General features: G+C 48.0%; 1 protein-coding gene across 10 annotated transcripts in view; it reads left to right on the top strand.

Moving 5' to 3' along the window:
* The window catches only part of NCOR2 (nuclear receptor corepressor 2), a 230434-nt gene that overhangs the window by 51526 nt on the left and 166261 nt on the right, over positions 1 to 12647 (top strand). The window contains exon 1 of one of the 10 annotated variants that reach the window (XM_048323229.1): positions 2290 to 2308. The exons of the other annotated variants lie outside the window; for them this stretch is intronic. The gene's annotated coding sequence lies outside the window, so the exon portion shown is untranslated. Of the gene's footprint in view, positions 1 to 2289; positions 2309 to 12647 lie in introns of those variants that run through there. 10 annotated transcript variants of the gene reach the window in all.

Here is a 12647-nt window from a genome sequence, read left to right as displayed (position 1 = left end):
GGCGACACAGAAACAGTGTTTAATGCTGGAGACCGAGCACACGCTCCTGCGGTTGCCCGGCTGCTTGCCGGTGGAGGTGAAGTGCGAGGTTTTGTGAGCCCCTGCTGCTTTCTGAGGTGATTTTATCCCTCCAGCCCTCCTTGCCGGGGGCATGTAATTTTAGCGGGAGGGTAGCAACAAGGAAAAAGGAGAGAAAAAGTTTGGAAAATTTTTTTTTTCCTGGACTTCTTGGTCTCACGTGTTGCTCCGTCGGCTGGAGATAGGATTTGTCAGTGGGATCAAAGCAGTTTTGCTGATGTTTCATGCTTTTGAGAGGTGAATTGCAAAGTTTAGCCTGTAATTAATGTGGGCTTGTTCGTCCTGGGAGCAGTCAGCAGATGATGCTGTAATTTGGGTTTGCCTGAAAAGCAGCGCTCGGTGCGTTTTGACTTCGGTCAGGCCAGTGGGAGTTTGCAGCTGCTGTTTTGGTGCTGGCTGTCGCATACAGGGAGTTACTGCTGGTGAACTCTGCTGCAGAACTTTGAGAACGGGTGGTTTTGCTGGTTCTGAGGATCGTGGTCCTGTGATCCTGGGGAAGACACTTCTGGTGTGGTGGGGATTCCAGGAGGGATGGTGGGATGGGGCTTTTGCTGGGCTGGAAAGCGGCAGCGGGGTGAGGGATGCTGCGGGTGGGACAGGAGGGCAGAGCTGGGGTGAGCTGTGCTGCTCCTCTGTGCTCAGTCCTCCTTCAGTAAATGCAAATCTTGCAACTGTGACTTTTTAAATCTCTTTACATTGGGTGTAAAGCTCCGAAGAGTGAATGAAGCCCATTTTTGGAGGGGATGAAGAAGAATGCTTTGATATGCTGCAGATTTGCTGCAGAGGTTACGAAGTGTATAGAAGCTGCTGTGTGCTGTGATTTTTTTAAAGTTTTCTTTCGTTGCACAGTGTCCTGCTAAGAAGTTACCTTCTCATGCTAATCTGCCTTCTTGCCACTGTTGCATGGGGTGTACAGATGAAATATCCCCACTTGCTGTGCCAGACTGCTCTTGAGAGTGGACTCCACTGTTGTCCAGCACTTGTAACTCAAGAGAAACTGCACTTTTTAGGGACAGCTGCAGTCCTGTATGAACATATTTGGGCCCTGTCTTGAAACACGGGGGTGCCTCAGTGGAACAATGTACACAACAGCTTGTTGAATGCACACTGCAGAAATAAACTGCTTTATCCACAGTTTCCCACAGTTATGGGCAAAAACTTGGGAGAGTGGTGACATGCTTTCAGTGGGGAAATGTCCCTTGAAAACAGCAGGTTTGCCTGGTGTTATCAGAGACACATGAGTGTGTTACACAAAATAATTCAATCATTTAGTGATCCATAATACTGCTCTAACTCCTACCACAGATGCTGTTGGATTCAATGCAAGTTGGATTTGTTACTGCAGGGGTTTTTGGGCGCTTTTTTTTTTTCCCCCCGTTCTCCGGGATTCATGCCAAGATGAACTGTATGTTCTGTTCTTAAGAGCTATGAGTAATGTATGTGTGAATCTATAACATAAGTAATACGAGTATATAAAATGTGTGAGTATGCAGGATCCGTGTATCCTGCGTCTGCAGAGCACCGCACACATGCTCCGTGTGCGTTCTGAAATGGGGTGTGATACATGTCTGGGCAAAATTAATGACATGCCTTGGAGTTACTGCTCGCTGCAGAGCCCTGTCTGATGGCCTCATCCCAGAGATCTGAGCTGAAATCCCAGTCGCAGCTACGGGTTGGCTGCTTAATTGCCCTTTTGGAGGAGTTACAAATTAGAGAGAGCTGGAAGTCCCTCCCTGCGCCTTAATGGAAGCTAGCTTTAACGGAGACAGGAGGGATGCTTGCACCGTAGCCGGTGTGTTCTGCAGGGTTGGGGAGCAGTGAGGGGTGGCTGGGGGTGCTGGGGGGCCTGTGCCTTGGAGCAGGGTGTCCTGGGAGTGCTGGGGGTCCCATCTGCATCACCCCAGGTAGGTGTGATGCTGCTCCAGGCGCTGCGAGTGATGCACTCCAAGGCAGGCCTGCTGCTTTTAGTAGGATTTTTTTATTATTATTATTATTTTTCAGATGAATTAAATGGGCTTTCACTCATAAATTATTTTTCTTATGTGAAAAATGAGAAGGTGGCAAGTAGCCAATTTCCCCGCCTCCCTCTTCCCAGCTCCGATGAGGTCATTGCCTCTTAAAGTTTATACCACGCACTGTGAGACATGGCTGGAGGAGCAAGAAGGCAACAAATGACTCTCTCGGAGTGGGGGGGAGCGATGACCGCTCATCCCTGAAGTGTTAGTGAGCCGTAAGTGATACCTGGGCAGACAGAGTGGGGAGGGGGCCTGGTACAGATGTCTGGGAAAACCTTATAGGATCAGATCCATGTGGGAGGGGAGTGCCCTGGTCGCTTCCTGGTCCCTGCTATGCTCCAGGTACAAGGCACGGCAGGATCTGGGGTACGCTGGATGCAGCTCCACGGGGTGGTTGTGCTGTTTGGTGGGCTGCCACGTGGAAGGAGACTGGGCATGTGCTTCGGTGAAATGGGATCAGCAGCAGTCCTGGCATTCCTTGTCTGAGCTCGCTCTTGTGTCCATTTACTTTTTCTCGGGAATTTCCTCAGTGCTGTTTTTGCAGTGGGGTTGCAAAAGTTCATGACCCAATGAAGGATCTCTCCAAGACCTTTGTGTCCCTGGCTGAGTGGCTGCCTGGAGAAGCTGTTTTTCTTTTCCCTTGAACTCCATGCTGAGCTGTGTGTGGATTCCTGAGCTATTGTTTTCTTCTTGTCTGTCCGTCCCCCCCCCCCCCCCGCCATCCCATGGTGGAAGTGATATGGAAACAGGACTGCCCAGATTGTGAGGTGGTCCCGGGGGCGTTCCTACACACTGCAGCCCAGGAGGGTGGATTTGCAGAGTTGTACCCTCCTCCCTGCAGCCTCCATTGGGGTGCTTGGGGACAGTGGCCTGCACTGTCTGTGGTTTTCAGGTGTGGTATTGGCCTGAAACCACTATTTCATAGGTGCCATAATTGACTATTGAAATGTCAGAGTTTATTTGCTACCTGGTGCCTTTGCCATGTCTCTGATTTTGGCTGGGGTTGGCTGTACCTTCTGGGGTGGTCAGGGAGAGAACTCTTGATGTGTCTTAGTCTCTTACTGTTTCACAGCCCCGTCGTTGCTCTGTGGAGGTGTGATGGGCTGAAGAAGTGCAGTTGGAAGTCAGTGAGGGGTCCTACATGTCGCTGTGCTTTTAGGCACAAACTTAATAAAACCCAACCTGTATTAAAATTGCTCCTCCAATGCAGCTTGTCTGTTCCTTGTGGATCATTGAAGCGTCCTGTTACTTCCAGCTGCTCTTGTGCTGCTGCACCCCAGCGATGTCTTCTGTTCACCAATTCTTTGTCTTTTTGCTTCTCCATAGCAGCCTCGTGGATTTTTTTTTCCCCTGTCAACACAATACAATCACTCCTTGTTAGCCTATCTTGCTCTTTCCTCTTTCAAGGAAGGGAAGGATCAGGGGAACCAGATCTGATAATTCCAGTGAGTAGAACTGTTCCCCTGAGCCCTTTATAAAGAAATAAAAAGGCTCTCCTTCTCTCTGCTTCTCTTTGAGTACAAGCACTTTACCCTCTTGGATTCCCTGCAGGCTCCTCATACTGCTAAAATTGAAACATCAAGATGTCTGAGGCAGCAGGAATTACCATCAGTGTTTTGACACCTGGAGGTACAATTTCTATTAGCTTTTATATAAAAACAACACCAGTTTTGCCAACAGAGTTCTTGTTAAATAATGCATGAAGACCCCACTCCTGACAGTAGGTATTTTTCTTTCACTTTCCTGGACTCTTGGATAATGGCTTAATTTTTGTGACCATTGGAGAAAGCGATACACACTCTCACACAAGGAAATATATATGCGGACACACACGAGCTTAACTCCCAGGCAGACAGTCAATTACCCCATTTGCTAATCAATGTGGGGAGATAGGGGAAAGCAATTTGAGGTTGGTCTGTTGAGCAGGCTTGGATCATTGTTTTATTTTTTTGGAAGCAGCAGAACACAGTCCTCCTGAGAGCTTTGATGGTAAATCAGCCTGTTTCTGTGTGATCTGAGAGGCCCTGGGAGAGTCTGCGTGCTCCCAGACAGAGATGAGCACAAGGATCATCAGGAACAAAAACGGGGAACTTGTGGTTTTGCCTGGATGATGCTTGGCATGGAGCATATGCTCTATGCTCACTTTTGGGGGAAATGAAGTGAAACAGAAGGGCACAGCATGTGGATGTGACTGCTAATAGTGAGAATCAAAGTACAGTTTTGACATTTCTAACCTAATAAATGGTGCTGCATGCGAGAGCCTGCTTATTTTCCTTTTTCACCATGAGATGCTTTGACAGAGGAGTAAAGTCCCATTTTGACATTTCTGTCATTTTAACTAAAGAGAGAGATTACAGTAAATTGGATTAAGTGAAAATCTTCTTCAGATGTTTGTGGTTTGGGCTGATTTATGGATAGATGTCATTTGAACGTCATTCTGCATTTTTCAAGCATCTGCTTGATGGTTGCTTTAATGCTGTTTCTGCAAATAGTCCACGCAGAGGAGGGAAGGCTGAGCAAGCAGCAGCACCCCGTGACAGAGCTACTGCTGGTGTGTGGTATGGGGACAGCAAAACACTGTCCTTCTCACGCTCCTGGACTCACAGTGCCAGATTCTGTAATGGGTGCTTGCTTCTCAGTTGAGTTCCTGTTATTAAACTTCATTATCTTCTCTTGAAAGTCATTTAAATAGACTTTTAAAAGTATTTTTCCCACCCTGGAGTGAGATGGTTCAGCACACACATTCCTTATGGTGCACTTGGCAAATCTGGGGTTTCCTGTTGCCCCGCGACGGGCAGTGACGTTCTTCTGGTTACGCTCATGCAGAGTCCTTCACTGGCCGTGCGTGTGACTTTTCCAGGAACCAAAACATTCTCCTAAGCATGTGCTGGCTCACTGACATGAGCAACGGCATGTGAAAATACTTTGTCCGTGCACGGATATTTCCAAAAGATAGTGTTGAAAGTTCTTCCATTAAACTTACAGCCTGAGACTTCTGAAATATATATGTCCTTCGTGGTTTCCTCCAGCTAAGCTATTTAGAAGCTGCTGGTGCCATTTGGAAAGCTGCATAATCTCTTGTGGGTGATGATGTAATCAGCACTGTAATCAAATCTGCCGATGATGTCATGGCTGGAGTAGTCCACTGTTCCCTGGTGCAGTGATTAGCGGGATGTGATTGAAGGGTCACTGCAGATGGTGATGGGGAAGTGGGATGTACCCACCCTGCGAGGCGTGGGGCAGCTGATGGCCAGCACTGCTCCTGGAGCTGCCTCTGCTCTGTGCTGAGCGAAGGCAGTGTGTGACTGGGGCTGGGAGGGAGACTGTAAAAACCGCCTTAATTCTCTCAAGGGGTTGGATGTCTTAGATTGTGTCTGTATTTATTTTTACTGTCCTGGGGCAGGCAGGCACTGTCCGGATGTAAGTTACAGAAAGGTACCATGGGAAACAGAGTGCATCAAATCTCGGCTCCTTGGGGTGAGTCGGCTGGTGATGCTTCACATCTTCCCTCTGAACGGAGCCCCCCTGGTTTGATTTGCAGGGTCTCAGCACTGCCAGAGTTTTCTCCTGCTGCTATTCACGCCGTGGCTGTGGTGTTTTGTTTTCTGCCTCTTTGCCCACCTCAGTATTTTGCAGCATCCTTGCAGTTAAAAGACAAGATTTTGCCTTTTGCCATGTGAGCATTTGTGCTTTGCTAGTGCCTCAAAGGGCAATTCTTAAAACATTTTCTGTATTATTTTTCATGATACGATTATTAGTAGAAGATCACACTACCGAGGGAAGATAAATTTGTAATCCTGCTTAATGGCTGATCTTATCCAGCTGAGTAACTCTCATTGCATAAGGGACAGTGACCTAAAATCTTTTAAAACCGTCGGACAGGATGCCTTTCCCTTCTCGACTTAGCACACATGGCTGTGATACAGACTTTAAATAGTTTAAAGTTAACTGGTTTACTTTGAAATTTGAATACCTGCTGGTAACTAACCTTTGGGTTAGTATGCCAAAAAGAACAGTAGTGCTGCAGGGTGTGAGTGACTTTAATGTATCAGTCTACGTGTTAAACTGCATCTCTTGCAGCCTGGTTTGCTGTTTGGGATTGCTGAACAGTATTTACAAAGGTTACCTGGCATGAATGACAGGAGGATCAAACAGAAGAGCTTGATCACAATCTTCCTCAGGCAGGTTCATGAGAGAGGCTGGGGTGGGAATTCTAAGGGATGGCTCTGGCACTGGGGAAGAGCTTGCTCCATCCCTCTCCATCACACTCCCACTGCTGGATACCTGCAGAGAGGGGTAAGGTGGGTGAGCAGGAGGGGAGGAAAAGCTGCTGCTTGTGAGCAGTGAAGAATTAAAAACATCTGCTCCAGCTGTGTGCCTCAGTGCTATTGTTTTTAACTTCTCTCAGTAAAGCCAATGAGGAACTGGTGGTGCATTTCTTGGCAGTGATCTGGTCTTGCTGGAGTTGAAGAGATATTTCCCTTCCTGCTCAGCTGGCCCTTTCTCCTCCCATCCCTCTCAAGCACGTAGCCCCAGGTTGAGCTCAGGCTCTCCATGCTGGGGAGGATGGTGGGAGGACATTTGTTAGGTTTCTTTCCCCCTCCGTTCCCTGAGAAATGCTGTGTTAAATATCTTAGTGTCATGAGCTCCATCTAAAGATGTGAAGCTCATTCTGTCACCTCACCTGTCTGCTTCAGAGCCCCTTGTTGGACGAGGGAGCACAGGCTGCTGGTGTGTGAAGCCAAAGAGCAAGGATGGGATTTGCTGCTGCCAAGCATCGTCTTCTCTTTGTGGAGAAACTCAGCTTTGTGGGTCAGACCTGGAGCGTGCAGTTCCTGAAGTCCCAGTCGCTCAAGCTGGGAGCAACTGGCACTGGATACACCTCAGGCTGCTAAGCAGTCTCCTCCAAGCTGAGCAAGCATCTGAGCAGAGGGATGCCCTCTCTCCTCTCTGGATGCTCACCTGGGGTGGGATGTTCACAGCCCCTGGAGGTGGCTGGCCATGCTCAGGTTCGCAGCCCGCAAAGTGAGCGAGTGAGGGTCAGCAGCTGGGATGTGTTGGCAGCGCTCTGGAAGAGGTGCTCCTTCATTTACTGAAGGTGATATCCTGGTGACTGGCAGTGGGGGAGGAAGAGGGTTTTTTCTCTCTGGTGTGGGTGAATCAGTGCTGTCTGTGATGGATTCTTAGTGCGACAGGCTCTAAATAGGAACTCCCAGGGGAAATTAGCCTGCAGCTTTTGCCTTTATTAAATATTCTCTAGTGCCATCCCAAAGGACCACTTTTTAGTGCTCACAATGTTTCATCTGTACTTTTAACATCACCTACATGGAATGTGGCAATATATGGTCTATAATTACATTAAAGCCTATGTACAAATAGTTAAGAAATGACAGATAGCATGTTCTGTTCTTCAGGTCTGTGACATGATGGGGTCATATACGTAGGTGTGGGAATCTCAGCTGGAGATATTGCAGATTATTACCAAGTCCGATAGCTTACTTAGAGCTAGGGCTTATAATGATTGATTTAGCCATTTATTCAAACACCTATTTAATGATTGATTAAGCCTTTATAAACTATTTGTGACTTTTAAAATGGGACCTGATGTATTGTAGCTCCATTAGCATTTAGCTAATAAAAGAGGCTGTGGACCTATAACGCCAAGTTAGTTGACAGAAATTACATTTTAGGCCTTTCCTGTGTTGAAGTATTAAGTACCTTGTTACAGATTGTTCTTGGTGTGTTTAAGGCACAGAAGTACAATCTGCTCCCTTGCTTCTGCCCTTGGGAGCAGCTCTGACAGAGCTCTTTGCTGCCTCAGAGCAGAGCCCTGGTGATGCTGGTGACTATTCAAGCACATCCCAGCTGCCCTGGCTTGCTGCTGGAGCAGGTGGGGTCCTGCACTTTCCCCTAGGGCCCTGTGGGATCTAGGCTGAGGGAACTAAAAGCTGTAAAGGGAAGAGAGTGGTTTGCTTGGAGGCAAGGGATGCCAAACTGGAATTTCATTGGAGAGGCTGGGTTGGAGTGGGAGAGCGGGAAGGTTGCTTTGGAAGAGAAGAGGTGCAGGCTAAGCTCTGCATCCTGCTCTGTGTCCAGAAGTGTGCTGTCTTCTGAGTTTTCCTAGAATCTTAGAATGGGTGCGGTTTGAAAGGACCTTGAAGATCATCTAGTTCCAGCCCCCTGCCCCTCATACCTTCCACTAGATCAGATTGTGCAACCCCCATCCAGCCAGTCCTTACCGTTATTTAACCAAGTACCAGAACCTAGAGGTAAATTCTGTACACAGGATTATAGAAGACTGGGTTTTTTTTCAATCTGACTTCTTGTTTGCGTATAAAAGCATTTTTTTCCGTGAGCTGCTCAACTTTCCGTTTGCTTGAGCTGTACAGAGCTGGCAGCTGGGATGAGCTGTGTAATGGGATATCTGAATCGCAGCAGGAAACCAGCTCCAGTTTAAACAGACCTGATTTAAAAGCAGATTCAGTCAAACCAGTACAAACTCCTGCTCAGAGAAACTAAAACTTCTTTATATCCAGTTGATGGCACTTCTGCTCAGGTCAGTAACTGCTTCTGAGGGATTCTCAAGTGGACAGTGAGTAGGACCTCTCAATTACAGCTTGAGCAAGGTACATCCCTGATGCTCTGCACTTCTCACGGGGCTGTAGGAAGTAGGTAAAATTTGGCAAGGGCTGACTTTTCCTCTGTCCCCACTCCTGCCTAGTAGGTGACTTCCTGCTCACATGGTTAAATGATCTTGGTGAGTGGTGTATGTTTGAATTGTAATGCTGTGCTATTTCCTTGGCAGGCTGAGCTTGTAGGACTTGGAAATATTGTGACAAGGCTGATGATGTAAATGAGCACATGGGGACGTGGGAATGGCCCTGCCCTGTGAGCGGCTGATGTGAAAACAAAACTGGGAAGCCTTTTCCAGGCTTGGGCTGGGGAGCAGGGAGGTGGTTTTGGGGAAGGCTGCAGTTAATATTTCTCTTTCCATGTTGCTAAACAGTTCAAAATTCATTTCTTTACCTCTAGCATCTGTCTGCAAGATTTGTGTGTTTGTTTCTGGAGATTTCCTACTCGTCGGCAGCGAGCCATGCCGTAGGAAACGGAGGGAGAAGGGGTTGGCTCCAGTGGCCTGAGCCCATTGTTCAGCCCCCAGCCAGCTGTTCTGCAGCTGTTTGCAGTGCAGAGACCACAGTGGTTTGAATGGAGGGGGTTTCCCAGAGCTCACCCTGTGCTGGGCAGGAGATGACAGATGAGGGTGCCCTATCTGCCATCCTGCCTGTGGCCCCCTCCAAGGGGATGTGTGTGGGTGTTGTGTAGAGTGCCAGGTGCTTCTCTGGGACATCGCAGTAGGATGAAGAAAATTGAGGTTTATTTACCCTAACTGCTCAAGTATTTTCTTTCTTTGATTTTTCTCTGTGTGTAAAGTTTATCACTTTAACCCAGGGATAAGAAATAAACTCTGGGGGACACTAATGAATTGCAAGAGGGGAAACAGTGAATTCCCCTTTGGGTAGGAGTTTACTGTTCAAGCCTTGACCTTGTTAAAACTTGTTAACTCAATAAAAGTTTGAGTATTTAAAGACAAGTGACTTCTTCCTGCCTTGAGGGGCATAATTAAGTCATTCCACACCCCTTAAACCAGAGCTGTGGGAGGAGGACTAAGGAGCTCCCTATCCTGCCTGCCTAAGTCAGTCAACAACCTTCCACCTGAGTCATCTCTGTCCTGCAAGGCAGCATCCCTGAGCTGTGTGGAGCTACTGCTGGGAGGCTCTGGAAGTGCTGGGAGAGTCTGGCAGTGGTTGTGTGGGAAACCTGGTATTTCCCAGCTGCTGGGAGGATGACATTGCTCCTTTTGAAGGGCAGGCAGTTCTTCCATTGGTTGAAATTGTGGTTAAGTTTTTTGTATTAAAGCAGACTGAATTTCCTGGGTAAAGCATGCAACAGAGCTTCATGGAGAGAGGGGGGTTTGTGCGCGTGTGTGTGCTGTGTTCATCCGTAAAAATTCCTGTACAACTTAAAACTGGAGAGTTCTCCCAAATACAGAGGCTTGCTGTTTTTCCAGTTTGAAGTGGCATGTCTGTGCCTACCGAGCTGTAATCAGTACCCACTGGTGTGAATTCTTCTGGAATTGCAGCTCCCAAGATGGACAAATAAGGACTTTCCCATGCAAGAGAGCCCCAGGAGTGCACACAAACTGCCCAGCTGTGCAGAGGAGTATCCCCTGATGTGACTGCTTTACACCTGGAATGCTGTTATTGCCTCTTGTCTATTTAAAAAGCATTTGGCTTCCGTTTTTCTTTTTTTTTTTTTTTCCCCTGAACTCTTCACTTCTGTGCTGTCTTTTCCCTAGGAGAGTCACTTTTCCAGTGCCTTTCCCACAGTAAGGCTTTCTGTGAGGGCAGGGTCTGTGGCTGGCAGGAGGCTGGGTGAAGTGTGAAGAGCAGGCAGGGGTGGCTTGGTTGGATTCACGTTCCCTAGGTGGGCTTGAGAGCTTTGCAGGAGTAGTGGGAAGGGCCGTGTGCTGTGGTACAGAGCCCTCACAGGCACCACAGCTATTTTCAGTGAAATGCACCATCATTGGCTACTCCTGGTAAAGTACCGGGGTTGTTAAAGGTAGTTGTCTCATGAGCAGCTCAGCTGCCCAAGCAGAAGTCATGGAGATTTGGGGACAATAATCGTCTTAGTTATCCCTGTGTAAGCTGCTCTGTTTCAACGTGATACCACAGGAAACTCGTTGCCTCAGCAGAGACAATTTTGGATGCCATGTCTTTTCTTGCTGTGCATAACGAGTGTTCATCTTAGTTTAAATCTGAGTCCTTCATCAAGGTTATTTGCTCAATGCATGAAGGTACTGGGAAGCATCCTTAAGTACCTCCCAGACGGACTCTGGAAAGATTATTATGCCATAATTTGTTTCTATAGCTCCACAAAAGCAGTATTTGACCTTGGGAAACTATGGCTCTCCTATTTCCTGTGCTGGCATTCCCAGTGCTCTTGTCCAGACCAGCTTGGTCTGAGTTCAGTGACTCAGAGCTAGAGCTGCTGTGTGCCCAGGAGCTGTACTGCCCAGATGAGGAGGATTGCTTGGTGTCAGATGTTTCCCTCATGGTTTTCTTTGTTTCTGTTACACTGCTGAAAGGTGAGGAGCCCTTTGAAACCTCGGCCCCAGGACAGGTGGAGGTGGACAGGAGGTACCTGCCTATGCCTGCACAGTGGCAGCAGCAAATTGGGCCAGTGACTCATCTTGGGAATAGCTTGACATTGGCAGCTGAGGGGGTTTTTATTAAGTAGTTGTTAATTATTATTCCTTAATAGCTTTGAGTTCAGCAATTGCTAAACAGGATGGACTGATAGCCCAGGGACTGGGCATTTTGCCAGCAAACAAGGCAAAAGTCTCCCCTCCCTCCCATGTGACAGGGCAGGGAGACCAGAGTCTTCTGACCCCGTCTTGCTGGCGCTCATTGCTTCTCCCTGGAAGAGCAGACCCTTCAAGATGTCTCATCTGTGTAGCATGAATTACGGTCATCTTTCAAGGACTCCTGCAAACTAGTCCACAGGCTCCCAGGAACTTGTAAATGACAGCCTGAAAACCATTGCTCCGAGCCCAGGAGAGGCAAATGACAAAGGGTCCGACCAGGCTGCAGTTTGAGAAGTGTCCTGATCAGCAAGGCAGGACTTCTGGTCTGCTGGGGAGTGACTGACAGCTTTGGACAGCTTGTTGTCAGCAGGACTGAGCTTGGCAGGGAAGCACTGAAATCCCGTTTGCCCACTTGCATGAGTTCAGTTATTAAACACATCAGGAATCCCCATCTGTTTTGTAAGCCCGTCTGTAGAAACAACCCAAAGCCTGGCTCCTGCAAAGTGCCATTTGCCTTGGAGTGAAGCTGGAGGGAGCTGGAGCTGTGCAAGCTTTTCCTTCTTTTCAGGGTTAAGACTCTTCTGTGGATTCAGAACAGGTTTGCTGCAGCCCAGGCCTCTTGCTGCAGTGGGCTGTGGTTTATGTACGGGGTATTTGACAAGGGGATGGAGGAGGAGGTGGAGGTGATGTTTTCCTGCTCCCCTTCCCTCACTGCAAATTGTCCTCATTGTATGCAAACATTGGAATTTTTTGGTGCCTCTAGAGAGACTTTGACTTTCTGTCTAGAAGCTATTAATTACCTAGACAAGGATAGCAGAACATACCCAATTAATGGCTCCTACTGCTTAGACCTGTCTGTCCGACTGATGTGCTGTGAACTAATGAGCAGCTCCTTTCTCTGGGCCAGCAGTGAGCCAGAACTTTCTCATCGGTGTTCCTGGGGAGAATTGAAAGCAGCAGCAATGTGCAGGAACAAATAGCTGGAATTCAGTTATTAACCTGGGCTGAAAATTGGCTCTATCTGCTAGTAATTACCTGGAGGATGTTAGGAGGAAGACCTAGGGGAGGGTTCAGAGCTGGTGTGTGACAGACCATCACAAGTGACTGAGGTAGCGTTACTTCAGTTCCCATCCAGAATCTGGGGTGCAGGGGTGTGCTGGGTACGTGTAGCAACTGCAGTGAAAACCAGG

Source organism: Corvus hawaiiensis, chromosome 18 (genome assembly GCF_020740725.1).
Source record: "Corvus hawaiiensis isolate bCorHaw1 chromosome 18, bCorHaw1.pri.cur, whole genome shotgun sequence".
Classification (NCBI taxonomy): Eukaryota; Metazoa; Chordata; class Aves; order Passeriformes; family Corvidae; genus Corvus; species Corvus hawaiiensis.
The sequence above is the reverse complement of the archived record's forward strand: the minus strand, read 5'-3'. Positions and strand labels throughout refer to the sequence as shown.